Source organism: Nerophis ophidion, linkage group LG21 (assembly GCF_033978795.1).
Source record: "Nerophis ophidion isolate RoL-2023_Sa linkage group LG21, RoL_Noph_v1.0, whole genome shotgun sequence".
NCBI classification, from domain to species: Eukaryota; Metazoa; Chordata; class Actinopteri; order Syngnathiformes; family Syngnathidae; genus Nerophis; species Nerophis ophidion.
Genome location: NC_084631.1, coordinates 41,644,099 through 41,661,598, shown reverse-complemented (window position 1 = coordinate 41,661,598; position 17,500 = coordinate 41,644,099). Strand labels below are relative to the sequence as shown.

The following is a 17,500-nucleotide window of genomic DNA, read 5'->3' as shown; positions in this document are numbered from 1 at the left end:
TTTACATCGCCACAATGATGGCTAACAGCTGGTCAGGAGTCATTGGCTACAACCTCCACGCATTTCAATTGCAACCTCGCAGTAAAGCCGTCACATGTGCTTAGTTATCACTGCACTCATGCTTTTATTTTGGTAGAATCACCTGGATTCTTTTACAGCTTTCTCTATTATTACATATATATATATATATATATATATATATATATATATATATAAAATATAGGATATTTTGGAAAATTATTAATAGCATGAATATCATGAATGAGTTGAGTTGGTTGGTGTTAAAAACTTCCATAATTCCATAATGCCACTTATCAATGAAAAAACTTCTACAATTTTTCACCGACTTAAAACAATTCCAACACCAACCATTTCAACTCATTCAGGACATTCATGCTATTGATCATTTTCCCCAAAAAACCCCACTTTTCCCCAAATTCCCAAATTTCCAGGAAGTTCCAAATGAAATGACTGGGACATTTTTCCAACTTGCACAATCCCCACATTTTTCAACCTTTTCAAACCATTCCCACATCAACACATTCAATTCATCCTGAAAATTCAGACAACCATTTTTCCACATTCAACACATTTCCAGGAATTCCTGTTTTTTTCTAGCCTTATTTCCAACCTTTTTTAGTCCTTTCACATGTTTCAACCCACTTCAACCGTTCCACTGTCAAAACCTTCCGCTGAATGAGGACAAAAAACAACAAAAGTCGGTTTAAAAACTTGAAAAAATCCTGTTTTTTCCAAAATTCCATAATATATCAATTAAAAAAATTCTACAGTTTTTTACCGACTTAAACAATTCCAACACCAACCAATTCAGCTCATTCAGGACATTCATGTTATTAATAATTTTCCCCCCCAAAAACCCGCTTTTCCCCAAATTTCTAAATGACTGTGACATTTTTCCAAGTTGCACAATTCCCACATTTTTCAACCTTTTCAAACCATTCCCACATCAACACAGTCAATTCATCTTGAAAATTCTCACAACCATTTTTCCACATTCAACAAATTTCCAGGAGTTAACTGTTTTTTTCTAGCCTTCTTTCCTTTGTCAGTTTTCAACTCACTTCAACCGTTCCACAGTCAAAATGTTCCTCTAAATCAGGACGAAAACCCCCACAAAAGTTGGTTTAAGAACTACAAAAATTCCCGGTTTTCCCAAAATTCCATAATACCATTAATCAATTAAAAAACTTCAACAAACGTTGACCGATTTACACAATTCCAACACCAACCAATTCAGCTCATTCAGGACGTTGATGCTATTAATCATTTTCAAAAAATCCCGCTTTTTCCCCAAATTCCCAAAAGTTCCCTTGAAATGAATGGGACTCCTGCATTTTTCAACCTTTTCAAACCATTCCCACATCAACACAGTCAATTCATCTTGAAAATTCTGACAACCATTTTTCCACATTCAACACATTTCCAGGAATTCCTGTTTTTTTCTAGCCTTCTTTCCTTTGTCATTTTTCAACCCACTTCAACCGTTCCACTGTCAAAACATTCCTCTAAATCAGGACAAAAAGAACACAAAAGTTGGTTTTAAGAACTTGAAAAATTCCCGTGTTTCCAGAATTTCCATAATACCATTCATCACTTAAAAAACATCTAAAATTTTTGACTGATTTAAACAATTCCAACACCAACCAATTCAGCTCATCAGGACATTCATGCTATTAAGCATTTTCCCAAAAATCCGCTTTTCCCCCAAATTTCCAGGAAGTTCCAATTGATATGAATGGGATATTTTTCCAACTTGTACAATTCCCCACATTTTTCGACCTATTCAAACCATTCCCACATCAACACATTCAATTCATCTTGAAAATTCTGACAACCATTTTTCCACATTCAACATATTTCCAGGAATTCCTGTTTTTTTCTAGCCTTATTTCCAACCTTTTTTAGTCCTTTCACATGTTTCAACCCCACTTCAACCGTTCCACTGTCAAAACCTTCCGCTGAATGAGGACAAAAAACAACAAAAGTCGTTTAAAAACTTGAAAAAATCCTGTTTTTTCCAAAATTCCATAATACCATTCATCAATTAAAAAAATTCTACAATTTTTTACCGACTTAAACAATTCCAACACCAACCAATTCAGCTCATTCAGGACATTCATGCTATTAATCATTTTCCCCAAATTTCTAAATGACTGGGACTTTTTTCCAACTTGCATAATTCCCACATTTTTCGATCTATTCAAACCATTCCCACATCAACACAGTCAATTCATCCTGAAAATTCTGACAACCATTTTTCCACATTCAACACATTTCCAGGAGTTAACTGTTTTTTTCTAGCCTTCTTTCCTTTGTCAGTTTTCAACTCACTTCAACCGTTCCACTGTCAAAACATTCCTCTAAATCAGGACAAAAAGAACACAAAAGTTGGTTTAAGAACTTGAAAAATTACCGTTTCCATAATTTCCATAATACCATTCATCACTTGAAAAACTTCTACAATTTTTGACTGATTTAAACAATTCCAACACCAACCAATTCAGCTCATCAGGACATTCATGCTATTAAGCATTTTTCCAAAAATCCCGCTTTTCCCCCAAATTCCCAAAGGTTCCCTTGAAATGAATGGGACTCCTGCATTTTTCGACCTATTCAAACCATTCCCACATCAACACAGTCAATTCATCTTGAAAATTCTGACAACCATTTTTCCACATTCAACAAATTTCCAGGAATTCATTTTTTTTCTAGCCTTCTTTCCTTTGTCAGTTTTCAACTCACTTCAACCGTTCCACTGTCAAAACATTCCTCTAAATCAGGACAAAAAGAACACAAAAGTTGGTTTAAGAACTTGAAAAATTCCTGTGTTTCCAGAATTTCCATAATACCATTCATCACTTAAAAAACATCTAAAATTTTTGACTGATTTAAACAATTCCAACACCAACCAATTCAGCTCATCAGGACATTCATGCTATTAAGCATTTTCCCAAAAATCCTGCTTTTCCCCCAAATTTCCAGGAAGTTCCAATTGACATGAATGGGATATTTTTCCAACTTGCACAATTCCCACATTTTTCGACCTATTCAAACCATTCCCACATCAACACATTCAATTCATCCTGAAAATTCAGACAACCATTTTTCCACATTCAACACATTTCCAGGAATTCCTGTTTTTTTCTAGCCTTATTTCCAACCTTTTTTAGTCCTTTCACATGTTTCAACCCACTTCAACCCTTTTACTGTCAAAACCTTCCGCTGAATGAGGACAAAAAACAACAAAAGTCGGTTTAAAAACTTGAAAAAATCCTGTTTTTTCCAAAATTCCATAATACCATTCATCAATTAAAAAAATTCTACAATTTTTTACCGACTTAAACAATTCCAACAACAACCAATTCAGCTCATTCAGGACATTCATGCTATTCATCATTTTCCCCAAATTTCTAAATGACTGGGACTTTTTTCCAAGTTGCACAATTCCCACATTTTTCGACCTTTTCAAACCATTCCCACATCAACACATTCAATTCATCCTGAAAATTCTGACAACCATTTTTCCACATTCAACAAATTTCCAGGAATTCTCTGTTTTTTTCTAGCCTTATTTCCTTTGTCATTTTTCAACCCACTTCAACCGTTCCACTGTCAAAACATTCCTCCTAATCAGGACAAAAAGAACACAAAAGTTGGTTTAAGAACTTGAAAAATTCCCGTGTTTCCAGAATTTCCATAATACCATTCATCACTTGAAAAACTTCTACAATTATTGACCGATTTAAACAATTCCAACACCAACCAATTCAGCTCATCAGGACATTCATGCTATTAAGCATTTCTCAAAAAATCCCGCTTTTTCCCAAATTTCCAGGAAGTTCCAATTGACATGACGGGATATTTTTCCAACTTGCACAATTCCCACATTTTTCGACCTATTCAACCATTCCCACATCAACACATTCAATTCATCTTGAAAATTCTCACAACCATTTTTCCACATTCAACAAATTTCCAGGAATTCCTGTTTTTTTCTAGCCTTATTTCCAACCTTTTTAGTCCTTTCACATGTTTCAACCCACTTCAAACCCTTTTACTGTCAAAACCTTCCGCTGAATGAGGACAAAAAACAACAAAAGTCGGTTTAAAAACTTGAAAAAACCCAGTTTTTTCCAAAATTCCATAATACCATTTATCAATTTAAAAAATTCTGAAATTTTTTACCGACTGAAACAATTCCAACACCAACCAATTCAGCTCATTCAGGACATTCATGTTATTAATAATTTACCCCCAAAAACCCGCTTTTCTCCAAATTTCTAAATGACTTTGACATTTTTCAAAGTTGCACAATTCCTACATTTTTCAACCTTTTCAAACCATTCCCACATCAACACAGTCAATTCATCTTGAAAACTCTCACAACCATTTTTCCACATTCAACAAATTTCCAGGAATTCCTGATTTTTTCTAGCCTTCTTTCCTTTGTCATTTTTCAACCCACTTCAACCGTTCCACAGTCAAAACATTCCTCTAAATCAGGACAAAAAGAACACAAAAGTTGGTTTAAGAACTTGAAAAATTCCCGTGTTTCAGAATTTCCATAGTACCATTCATCACTTAAAAAACATCTAAAATTTTTGACTGATTTAAACAATTCCAACACCAACCAATTCAGCTCATCAGGACATTCATGCTATTAAGCATTTTCCCAAAAATCCCGCTTTTTCCCAAATTTCCAGGAAGTTCCAATTGATATGAATGGGATATTTTTCCAACTTGTACAATTCCCACATTTTTCAACCTATTCAAACCATTCCCACATCAACACATTCAATTCATCTTGAAAATTCAGACAACCATTTTTCCACATTCAACACATTTCCAGGAATTCCTGTTTTTTTCTAGCCTTATTTCCAACCTTTTTTAGTCCTTTCACATGTTTCAACCCACTTCAACCGTTCCACTGTCAAAACCTTCCGCTGAATGAGGACAAAAAACAACAAAAGTCGGTTTAAAAACTTGAAAAAATCCTGTTTTTTCCAAAATTCCATAATACCATTTATCAATTAAAAAAAAATTCTACAATTTTTTACCGACTTAAACAATTCCAACAACAACCAATTCAGCTCATTCAGGACATTCATGCTATTAATCATTTTCCCCAAATTTCTAAATGACTGGGACTTTTCCAACTTGCATAATTCCCTAATTTTTCGACCTATTCAAACCATTCCCACATCAACACAGTCAATTCATCTTGAAAATTCAGACAACCATTTTTCCACATTCAACACATTTCCAGGAATTCCTGTTTTTTTCTAGCCTTCTTTCTTTGTCAGTTTTCAACCCACTTCAACCGTTCCACAGTCAAAACATTCCTCTAAATCAGGACAAAAAACCCCACAAAAGTTGGTTTAAGAACTACAAAAATTCCCGGTTTTTCCCAAAATTCCATAATACCATTAATCAATTAAAAAACTTCAACAAACGTTGACTGATTTACACAATTCCAGCACTAACCAATTCAGCTCATTCAGGACGTTGATGCTATTAAGCATTTTCAAAAAAATCCCGCTTTTTCCCCAAATTCCAAAGGTTCCCTTGAAATGAATGGGACTCCTGCATTTTTCAACCTTTTCAAACCATTCCCACATCAACACAATCAATTCATCTTGAAAATTCTGACAACCATTTTTCCACATTCAACAAATTTCCAGGAGTTAACTGTTTTTTTCTAGCCTTCTTTCCTTTGTCATTTTTCAACCCACTTCAACCGTTCCACAGTCAAAACATTCCTCCTAATCAGGACAAAAAGAACACAAAAGTTGGTTTAAGAACTTGAAAAATTCCCGTGTTTCCAGAATTTCCATAATACCATTCATCACTTAAAAAACATCTAAAATTTTTGACTGATTTAAACAATTCCAACACCAACCAATTCAGCTCATCAGGACATTCATGCTATTAAGCATTTTCCCAAAAATCCCGCTTTTTCCCAAATTTCCAGGAAGTTCCAATTGACATGACTGGGACATTTTTCCAACTTGCATAATTCCCACATTTTTCGACCTATTCAAACCATTCCCACATCAACACAGTCAATTCATCCTGAAAATTCTGACAACCATTTTTCCACATTCAACAAATTTCCAGGAATTCCTGTTTTTTTCTAGCCTTATTTCCAACCTTTTTTAGTCCTTTCACATGTTTCAACCCACTTCAACCGTTTTACTGTCAAAACCTTCCGCTGAATGAGGACAAAAAACAACAAAAGTCGGTTTAAAAACTTGAAAAAATCCTGTTTTTTCCAAAATTCCATAATATATCAATTAAAAAAATTCTACAGTTTTTTACCGACTTAAACAATTCCAAACACCAACCAATTCAGCTCATTCAGGACATTCATGTTATTAATAATTTCCCCCCAAAAACCCGCTTTTCTCCAAATTTCTAAATGACTTTGACATTTTTCCAAGTTGCACAATTCCTACATTTTTCAACCTTTTCAAACCATTCCCACATCAACACAGTCAATTCATCTTGAAAATTCTCACAACCATTTTTCCACATTCAACACATTTCCAGGAATTCCTGTTTTTTTCTAGCCTTCTTTCCTTTGTCATTTTTCAACCCACTTCAACCGTTCCACAGTCGAAACATTCCTCTAAATCAGGACAAAAAACCCCACAAAAGTTGGTTTAAGAACTACAAAAATTCCCGGTTTTCCCAAAATTCCATAATACCATTAATCAATTAAAAAACTTCAACAAACGTTGACTGATTTACACAATTCCAACACCAACCAATTCAGCTCATTCAGGACGTTGATGCTATTAATCATTTTCAAAAAAATCCCGCTTTTTCCCAAAATTCCCAAAAGTTCCCTTGAAATGAATGGGACTCCTGCATTTTTCGACCTTTTCAAACCATTCCCACATCAACACAGTCAATTCATCTTGAAAATTCAGACAACCATTTTTCCACATTCAACAAATTTCCAGGAATTCCTGTTTTTTTCTAGCCTTCTTTCCTTTGTCATTTTTCAACTCACTTCAACCGTTCCACTGTCAAAACATTCCTCCTAAATCAGGACAAAAAGAACACAAAAGTTGGTTTAAGAACTTGAAAAATTCCCGTGTTTCCAGAATTTCCATAATACCGTTCGTCACTTAAAAAACATCTAAAATTTTTGACTGATTTAAACAATTCCAACACCAACCAATTCAGCTCATCAGGACATTCATGCTATTAAGCATTTTCCCAAAATCCCGCTTTTTTCCAAATTTCCAGGAAGTTCAAATTGACATGAATGGGATATTTTTCCAACTTGTACAATTCCCCACATTTTTCGACCTATTCAAACCATTCCCACATCAACACATTCAATTCATCTTGAAAATTCAGACAACCATTTTTCCACATTCAACACATTTCCAGGAATTCCTGTTTTTTTCTAGCCTTATTTCCAACCTTTTTTAGTCCTTTCACATGTTTCAACCCACTTCAACCGTTTTACTGTCAAAACCTTCCGCTGAATGAGGACAAAAAACAACAAAAGTCGGTTTAAAAACTTGAAAAAATCCTGTTTTTTCCAAAATTCCATAATACCATTTATCAATTTAAAAAATTCTGAAATTTTTTACCGACTTAAACAATTCCAACACCAACCAATTCAGCTCATTCAGGACATTCATGCTATTCATCATTTTCCCCAAATTTCTAAATGACTGGGACTTTTTTCCAAGTTGCACAATTCCCACATTTTTCGACCTATTCAAACCATTCCCACATCAACACAGTCAATTCATCTTGAAAATTCTGACAACCATTTTTCGACATTCAACAAATTTCCAGGAGTTAACTGTTTTTTTCTAGCCTTCTTTCCTTTGTCATTTTTCAACCCACTTCAACCGTTCCACAGTCAAAACATTCCTCCTAATCAGGACAAAAAGAACACAAAAGTTGGTTTAAGAACTTGAAAAATTCCCGTGTTTCCAGAATTTCCATAATACCATTCGTCACTTAAAAAACATCTAAAATTTTTGACTGATTTAAAACAATTCCAACACCAACCAATTCAGCTCATCAGGACATTCATGCTATTAAGCATTTTCCCAAAAATCCCGCTTTTTCCCAAATTTCCAGGAAGTTCCAATTGACATGAATGGGATATTTTTCCAACTTGCATAATTCCCACATTTTTCGACCTATTCAAACCATTCCCACATCAACACATTCAATTCATCCTGAAAATTCTGACAACCATTTTTCCACATTCAACACATTTCCAGGAATTCCGGTTTTTTTCTAGCCTTATTTCCAACCTTTTTTAGTCCTTTCACATGTTTCAACCCACTTCAACCGTTTTACTGTCAAAACCTTCCGCTGAATGAGGACAAAAAACAACAAAAGTCGGTTTAAAAACTTGAAAAAAATCCTGTTTTTTCCAAAATTCCATAATACCATTTATCAATTTAAATAATTCTGAAATTTTTTACCGACTGAAACAATTCCAACACCAACCAATTCAGCTCATCAGGACATTCATGCTATTAAGCATTTTTCAAAAAATCCTGCTTTTTCCCAAATTTCCAGGAAGTTCCAATTGACATGAATGGGATATTTTTCCAACTTGCATAATTCCCACATTTTTCGACCTATTCAAACCATTCCCACATCAACACATTCAATTCATCCTGAAAATTCTGACAACCATTTTTCCACATTCAACAAATTTCCAGGAGTTAACTGTTTTTTTCTAGCCTTCTTTCCAACCTTTTTTAGTCCTTTCACATGTTTCAACCCACTTCAACCATTTTACTGTCAAAACCTTCCGCTGAAATGAGGACAAAAAACAACAAAAGTCGGTTTAAAAACTTGAAAAAATCCTGTTTTTTCCAAAATTCTATAATACCATTTATCAATTTAAAAAATTCTGAAATTTTTTACCGACTGAAACAATTCCAACACCAACCAATTCAGCTCATTCAGGACATTCATGCTATTCATCATTTTCCCCAAATTTCTAAATGACTGGGACATTTTTCCAAGTTGCACAATTCCCACATTTTTCGATCTATTCAAACCATTCCCACATCAACACAGTCAATTCATCTTGAAAATTCTCACAACCATTTTTCCACATTCGACAAATTTCCAGGAGTTAACTGTTTTTTTCTAGCCTTCTTTCCTTTGTCAGTTTTCAACTCACTTCAACCGTTCCACAGTCAAACGTTCCTCTAAATCAGGACGAAAACCCCCACAAAAGTTGGTTTAAGAACTACAAAAATTCCCGGTTTTCCCAAAATTCCATAATACCATTAATCAATTAAAAAACTTCAACAAACGTTGACTGATTTACACAATTCCAACACCAACCAATTCAGCTCATTCAGGACGTTGATGCTATTAAGCATTTTCAAAAAAATCCCGCTTTTTCCCCAAATTCCCAAAGGTTCCCTTGAAATGAATGGGACTCCTGCATTTTTCAACCTTTTCAAACCATTCCCACATCAACACAGTCAATTCATCTTGAAAATTCTGACAACCATTTTTCCACATTCAACATATTTCCAGGAATTCCTGTTTTTTTCTAGCCTTCTTTCCTTTGTCATTTTTCAACTCACTTCAACCGTTCCACTGTCAAAACATTCCTCTAAATCAGGACAAAAAGAACACAAAAGTTGGTTTAAGAACTTGAAAAATTCCCATGTTTTCAGAATTTCCATAATACCATTCATCACTTAAAAAACTTCTAAAATTTTTGACTGATTTAAACAATTCCAACACCAACCAATTCAGCTCATCAGGACATTCATGCTATTAATAATTTTCCCCCCAAAAATCACGCTTTTTCCCAAATTTCCAGGAAGTTCCAATTCACATGAATGGGATATTTTTCCAACTTGCATAATTTCCACATTTTTCGACCTATTCAAACCATTCCCACATCAACACATTCAATTCATCTTGAAAATTCTGACAACCATTTTTCCACATTCAACAAATTTCCAGGAATTCCTGTTTTTTTCTAGCCTTATTTCCAACCTTTTTTAGTCCTTTCACATGTTTCAACCCACTTCAACCGTTCCACTGTCAAAACCTTCCGCTGAATGAGGACAAAAAACAACAAAAGTCGGTTTAAAAACTTGAAAAAATCCAGTTTTTTCCAAAATTCCATAATACCATTTATCAATTAAAAAAATTCTACAGTTTTTTACCGACTTAAACAATTCCAACAACAACCAATTCAGCTCATTCAGGACATTCATGCTATTCATCATTTTCCCCAAATTTCTAAATGACTGGGACTTTTTTCCAAGTTGCACAATTCCCACATTTTTCGACCTTTTCAAACCATTCCCACATCAACACAATCAATTCATCTTGAAAATTCTGACAACCATTTTTCCACATTCAATAAATTTCCAGGAGTTAACTGTTTTTTTCTAGCCTTCTTTCCTTTGTCATTTTTCAACTCACTTCAACCGTTCCACTGTCAAAACATTCCTCCTAATCAGGACAAAAAAACCCACAAAAGTTGGTTTAAGAACTACAAAAATTCCCGGTTTTCCCAAAATTCCATAATACCATTAATCAATTAAAAAACTTCAACAAACGTTGACTGATTTACACAATTCCAACACCAACCAATTCAGCTCATTCAGGACGTTGATGCTATTAATCATTTTCAAAAAAATCCCGCTTTTTCCCCAAATTCCCAAAAGTTCCCTTGAAATGAATGGGACTCCTGCATTTTTCAACCTTTTCAAACCATTCCCACATCAACACATTCAATTCATCTTGGAAATTCTCACAACCATTTTTCCACATTCAACACATTTCCAGGAATTCCTGTTTTTTTCTAGCCTTATTTCCTTTGTCATTTTTCAACCCACTTCAACCGTTCCACTGTCAAAACATTCCTCTAAATCAGGACAAAAAGAACACAAAAGTTGGTTTAAGAACTTGAAAAATTCCCGTGTTTCCAGAATTTCCATAAAACCATTCATCACTTAAAAAACTTGTACAATTTTTGACCGATTTAAACAATTCCAACACCAACCAATTCAGCTCATCAGGACATTCATGCTATTAAGCATTTTCCCAAAAATCCCGCTTTTCCCCCAAATTTCCAGGAAGTTCCAATTGACATGAATGGGATATTTTTCCAACTTGCATAATTTCCACATTTTTCGACCTATTCAAACCATTCCCACATCAACACAGTCAATTCATCCTGAAAATTCTCACAACCATTTTTCCACATTCAACACATTTCCAGGAATTCCTGTTTTTTTCTAGCCTTATTTCCAACCTTTTTTAGTCCTTTCACATGTTTCAACCCACTTCAACCGTTCCACTGTCAAAACCTTCCGCTGAATGAGGACAAAAAACACCAAAAGTCGGTTTAAAAACTTGGAAAAATCCATTTTTTTCCAAAATTCCATAATATATCAATTTAAAAAAATTCTACAATTTTTTACCGACTTAAACAATTCCAACACCAACCAATTCAGCTCATTCAGGACATTCATGCTATTCATCATTTTCCCCCAAAAAAACCCGCTTTTCCCCAAATTTCTAAATGACTGGGACATTTTTCCAAGTTGCACAATTCCCACATTTTTCCACCTATTCAAACCATTCCCACATCAACACATTCAATTCATCTTGAAAATTCTGACAACCATTTTTCCACATTCAACAAATTTCCAGGAATTCCTGTTTTTTTCTAGCCTTATTTCCAACCTTTTTTAGTCCTTTCACATGTTTCAACCCACTTCAACCGTTTTACTGTCAAAACCTTCCGCTGAATGAGGACAAAAAACAACAAAAGTCGGTTTAAAAACTTGAAAAAACCCAGTTTTTTCCAAAATTCCATAATACCATTTATCAATTTAAAAAATTCTGAAATTTTTTACCGACTTAAACAATTCCAACACCAACCAATTCAGCTCATTCAGGACATTTATGCTATTAATCATTTTCCCCCCAAAAAACCCGCTTTTCCCCAAATTTCTAAATGACTGGGACATTTTTCCAAGTTGCACAATTCCCACATTTTTCGACCTTTTCAAACCATTCCCACATCAACACATTCAATTCATCTTGAAAATTCTGACAACCATTTTTCCACATTCAACAAATTTTCAGGAGTTAACTGTTTTTTTCTAGCCTTCTTTCCTTTGTCATTTTTCAACCCACTTCAACCGTTCCACAGTCAAAACATTCCTCTAAATCAGGACAAAAAACCCCACAAAAGTTGGTTTAAGAACTTGAAAAATTCCCGTGTTTCCAGAATTTCCATAATACCGTTCATCACTTAAAAAACTTCTACAATTTTTGACCGATTTAAAGAATTCCAACACCAACCAATTCAGCTCATCAGGACATTCATGCTATTAAGCATTTCTCAAAAAATCCCGCTTTTTCCCAAATTTCCAGGAAGTTCCAATTGACATGACTGGGACATTTTTCCAACTTGCATAATTTCCACATTTTTCAACCTATTCAAACCATTCCCACATCAACACATTCAATTCATCCTGAAAATTCTGACAACCATTTTTCCACATTCAACAAATTTCCAGGAATTCCTGTTTTTTTCTAGCCTTATTTCCAACCTTTTTTAGTCCTTTCACATGTTTCAACCCACTTCAACTGTTTTACTGTCAAAACCTTCCGCTGAATGAGGACAAAAAACAACAAAAGTCGGTTTAAAAACTGGAAAAAATCCTGTTTTTTCCAAAATTCCATAATACCATTTATCAATTAAAAAAATTCTACAATTTTTTACCGACTTAAACAATTCCAACACCAACCAATTCAGCTCATTCAGGACATTCATGCTATTCATCATTTTCCCCAAATTTCTAAATGACTGGGACTTTTTTCCAAGTTGCACAAGTCCCACATTTTTCGACCTATTCAAACCATTCCCACATCAACACAGTCAATTCATCTTGAAAATTCTGACAACCATTTTTCCACATTCAACAAATTTCCAGGAATTCCTGTTTTTTTCTAGCCTTATTTCCAACCTTTTTTAGTCCTTTCACATGTTTCAACCCACTTCAACTGTTCCACTGTCAAAACCTTCCGCTGAATGAGGACAAAAAACAACAAAAGTCGGTTTAAAAACTTGAAAAAATCCAGTTTTTTCCAAAATTCCATAATATTTCAATTAAAAAAACTCTACAGTTTTTTACCGACTTAAACAATTCCAGCACCAACCAATTCAGCTCACTCAGGACGTTGATGCTATTAATCATTTTCAAAAAAATCCCGCTTTTTCCCCAAATTCCCAAAAGTTCCCTTGAAATGAATGGGACTCCTGCATTTTTCGACCTATTCAAACCATTCCCACATCAACACAGTCAATTCATCTTGAAAATTCTGACAACCATTTTTCCACATTCAACAAATTTCCAGGAATTCCTGTTTTTTTCTAGCCTTATTTCCTTCGTCATTTTTCAACCCACTTCAACCGTTCCACTGTCAAAACATTCCTCCTAAATCAGGACAAAAAGAACACAAAAGTTGGTTTAAGAACTTGAAAAATTCCCGTGTTTCCAGAATTTCCATAAAACCATTCATCACTTAAAAAACTTCTACAATTTTTGACCGATTTAAACAATTCCAACACCAACCAATTCAGCTCATCAGGACATTCATGCTATTAAGCATTTTCCCCAAAATCCCGCTTTTTCCCAAATTTCCAGGAAGTTCCAATTGACATGAATGGGATATTTTTCCAACTTGCACAATTCCCACATTTTTCGACCTATTCAAACCATTCCCACATCAACACATTCAATTCATCCTGAAAATTCTGACAACCATTTTTCCACATTCAACAAATTTCCAGGAATTCCTGTTTTTTTCTAGCCTTATTTCCAACCTTTTTTAGTCCTTTCACATGTTTCAACCCACTTCAACCGTTTTACTGTCAAAACCTTCCGCTGAATGAGGACAAAAAACAACAAAAGTCGGTTTAAAAACTGGAAAAAATCCTGTTTTTTCCAAAATTCCATAATACCATTTATCAATTAAAAAAATTCTACAATTTTTTACCGACTTAAACAATTCCAACACCAACCAATTCAGCTCATTCAGGACATTCATGCTATTCATCATTTTCCCCAAATTTCTAAATGACTGGGACTTTTTTCCAAGTTGCACAAGTCCCACATTTTTCGACCTATTCAAACCATTCCCACATCAACACAGTCAATTCATCTTGAAAATTCTGACAACCATTTTTCCACATTCAACAAATTTCCAGGAATTCCTGTTTTTTTCTAGCCTTATTTCCAACCTTTTTTAGTCCTTTCACATGTTTCAACCCACTTCAACCGTTCCACTGTCAAAACCTTCCGCTGAATGAGGACAAAAAACAACAAAAGTCGGTTTAAAAACTTGAAAAAATCCAGTTTTTTCCAAAATTCCATAATATTTCAATTAAAAAAACTCTACAGTTTTTTACCGACTTAAACAATTCCAGCACCAACCAATTCAGCTCACTCAGGACGTTGATGCTATTAATCATTTTCAAAAAAATCCCGCTTTTTCCCCAAATTCCCAAAAGTTCCCTTGAAATGAATGGGACTCCTGCATTTTTCGACCTATTCAAACCATTCCCACATCAACACAGTCAATTCATCTTGAAAATTCTGACAACCATTTTTCCACATTCAACAAATTTCCAGGAATTCCTGTTTTTTTCTAGCCTTATTTCCTTCGTCATTTTTCAACCCACTTCAACCGTTCCACTGTCAAAACATTCCTCCTAAATCAGGACAAAAAGAACACAAAAGTTGGTTTAAGAACTTGAAAAATTCCCGTGTTTCCAGAATTTCCATAAAACCATTCATCACTTAAAAAACTTCTACAATTTTTGACCGATTTAAACAATTCCAACACCAACCAATTCAGCTCATCAGGACATTCATGCTATTAAGCATTTTCCCCAAAATCCCGCTTTTTCCCAAATTTCCAGGAAGTTCCAATTGACATGAATGGGATATTTTTCCAACTTGCACAATTCCCACATTTTTCGACCTATTCAAACCATTCCCACATCAACACAGTCAATTCATCCTGAAAATTCTCACAACCATTTTTCCACATTCAACAAATTTCCAGGAATTCCTGTTTTTTTCTAGCCTTATTTCCAACCTTTTTTAGTCCTTTCACATGTTTCAACCCACTTCAACCGTTCCACTGTCAAAACCTTCCGCTGAATGAGGACAAAAAACAACAAAAGTCGGTTTAAAAACTTGAAAAAATCCTGTTTTTTCCAAAATTCCATAATACCATTCATTAATTAAAAAAATTCTACAATTTTTTACCGACTTAAACAATTCCAACAACAACCAATTCAGCTCATTCAGGACATTCATGCTATTCATCATTTTCCCCAAATTTCTAAATGACTGGGACTTTTTTCCAAGTTGCACAAGTCCCACATTTTTCAACCTTTTCAAACCATTCCCACATCAACACAGTCAATTCATCTTGAAAATTCTCACAACCATTTTTCCACATTCGACAAATTTCCAGGAGTTAACTGTTTTTTTTCTAGCCTTCTTTCCTTTGTCATTTTTCAACCCACTTCAACCGTTCCACAGTCGAAACATTCCTCTAAATCAGGACAAAAAACCCCACAAAAGTTGGTTTAAGAACTACAAAAATTCCCGGTTTTCCCCAAATTCCATAATACCATTAATCAATTAAAAAACTTCAACAAACGTTGACTGATTTACACAATTCCAACACCAACCAATTCAGCTCATTCAGGACGTTGATGCTATTAATCATTTTCAAAAAAATCCCGCTTTTTCCCAAAATTCCCAAAAGTTCCCTTGAAATGAATGGGACTCCTGCATTTTTTGACCTTTTCAAACCATTCCCACATCAACACAGTCAATTCATCTTGAAAATTCAGACAACCATTTTTCCACATTCAACAAATTTCCAGGAATTAACTGTTTTTTTCTAGCCTTCTTTCCTTTGTCATTTTTCAACCCACTTCAACCGTTCCACAGTCAAAACATTCCTCTAAATCAGGACAAAAAAAACCCACAAAAGTTGGTTTAAGAACTTGAAAAATTCCCGTGTTTCCAGAATTTCCATAATACCATTCGTCACTTAAAAAACATCTAAAATTTTTGACTGATTTAAACAATTCCAACACCAACCAATTCAGCTCATCAGAACATTCATGCTATTAAGCATTTTCCCCAAAATCCCGCTTTTTCCCAAATTTCTATGAAGTTCCAATTGACACGAATGGGATATTTTTCCAACTTGTATAATTCCCACAATTTTCGACCTATTCAAACGAGGAATTCCTGGAAATTTGTCGAATGTGGGAAAATGGTTGTGAGAGTTTTCAAGATGAATTGACTGTGTTGATGTGGGAATGGTTTGAATAGGTCGAAAAATGTGGGAATTGTGCAACTTCGAAAAATGTCCCAGTCATTTCATTTGGAACTTCCTGGAAATTTGGGAATTTGGGGAAAAGCGGGTTTTTTTGAAAATGATTAATAGCATCAATGTCCTGAATGAGCTGAATTGGTTGGTGTTGGAATTGTTTCAGTCGGTAAACAATTGTAGACGCTTTTTCAAGTAAACACACTGCAGGACTGCTTGTATCACACATGATATCACACACAACTAAAACTGCTGCAGGACTTCTTGTATCGCACATGACATCACACACAAACACGCTGCAGGACTGCTTGTATCACACATGATATCACACACAACTAAAACTGCTGTAGGACTTCTTGTATTGCACATGACATCACACAAGTAAACACGCTGCAGGACTGCTTGTATCGCACATGATATCACACAAGCAAACGCTCGAGGACTGCTTGTATCACACATGATATCACACACAAGTAAACACGCTGCAGGACTGCTTGTATCGCACATGATATCAAACAGAAGTAAACACGCTGCAAGACTGCTTGTATCGCACATGATATCACACAACAAGCAAACACGCTGCAGGACTGCTTGTATCGCGCATGAAATCACACAAGTAAACACGCTGCAAGACCTTGTATCGCACATGATATCACACAACAAGCAAACATTCTGCAAGACTGCTTGTATCGCACATGATATCACACACAAGTCAACACGCTGCAGGACTGTGTCGCACATGGTATCACACACATGTAAATACGCTGCAGGGCTGCTTGTATCGCACATGATATCACACAAGCAAACACGCTGCAGGACTGCATGTATCACACATGATATCAAACAAGTAAACACGCTGCAGGACTGCTTGTATCGCACATGATATCACACAAGCAAACACGCTGCAAGACTGCTTGTATCGCACATGATATCACACAACAAGCAAACACGCTGCAGGACTGCTTGTATCGCACTTGATATCACACACAAGTCAACACGCTGCAGGACTGCTTGTGTCGCACATGGTATCACACACATGTAAATACGCTGCAGGGCTGCTTGTATCGCACATGATATC

The 17,500-nt window shown here is 35.0% G+C and overlaps 1 protein-coding gene across 1 annotated transcript in view; it reads right to left on the bottom strand.

The window, feature by feature from the left end:
* khdrbs3 (KH domain containing, RNA binding, signal transduction associated 3) overlaps positions 1-17,500 on the bottom strand; it is a 274,142-nt gene that overhangs the window by 87,039 nt on the left and 169,603 nt on the right.